The sequence below is a fragment of the Amphimedon queenslandica genome, unplaced genomic scaffold, assembly GCF_000090795.2.
Source record: "Amphimedon queenslandica unplaced genomic scaffold, v1.1 AMPQUscaffold_10964, whole genome shotgun sequence".
Classification (NCBI taxonomy): domain Eukaryota; kingdom Metazoa; phylum Porifera; class Demospongiae; order Haplosclerida; family Niphatidae; genus Amphimedon; species Amphimedon queenslandica.
Window position 1 is genome coordinate 6,815 of NW_003548789.1, and position 1,229 is coordinate 8,043.

The window sequence follows — 1,229 nt, forward strand, 5'->3', positions numbered from 1 at the left end:
AAGTCAGACATCTACTGACAGATCAGGTAAATCTGATACAAGTCAGACATCTACTGACAGATCAGGTAAATCTGATACAAGTCAGACATCTACTGACAGATCAGGTAAATCTGATACAAGTCAGACATCTACTGACAGATCAGGTAAATCTGATACAAGTCAGACATCTACTGACAGATCAGGTAAATCTGATACAAGTCAGACATCTACTGACAGATCAGGTAAATCTGATACAAGTCAGACATCTACTGACAGATCAGGTAAATCTGATACAAGTCAGACATCTACTGACAGATCAGGTAAATCTGATACAAGTCAGACATGTTCTGCTACATCTGGTACTTGTTCTGGCCCAGTTTCAACTGGAAAATTTCATACCTGCAATGAAGAGCATACCTATTGCAAATCTCATCAAAAGCAGGTTCGCTGTCCTAGCCACCCACAATATAGAAGAAAGACTTAGTAGTACATAAATGCTGCTTAGTAAATGCTATAAGGTATAAACTTTTTATCGCTCATTATTACATTAGTAATGCATATACTGTATTAGATGGTATATGTAACAAGCTGCTATTATTTAGTACTATGCTGCAATTTTTATACTTACTATGCTGCAATACTCTATATATGCTATATTATGTATTACATTATTATATTTTTATAATCATTTTTAATAAAAACAATGTTTACAGTCAGTCGATGGGAGGGAGGATAAGAGGAGGAGGTGTGTGGTGGAGAGAAGGAGGTAACAGTCACTCTATAGAGCTCTTAGCTCAATCATAACAGAGCAATGAATAACACATACAACAATACAGAGACTGATACTAGTGTATTACATGCTGTATGTACATGTATGTATGCATGTTCTCTAACCTGCTTATCGTGGGAATGAGCTGACGTGTACATAGTCCCCAGCTATCACTTGACGTCAGGTTTACTTTGTTAAGTGAAATTCATGGCAAGCGTACAACAGTTGCTAGCTATTGATCTGCTAAAAATAAAAAAGAAAGATTCTGTAAAGTAAACATAATATAGCAAGTAGTTACGTAGTCATCATAATGGGAGGAAAACTGGTAGGCTTATACTAATAGCAATGAAATAATAACTATTATGTTGCTTTAGACTTGTGAAGCAGAATCATGCCTAACAGAGCATGGCAAAGAGGGGATATGGTATAAATGCAATGAAAGCCACTACTTTTGCAGCCTCCACCAAAAAAAGAGTACATG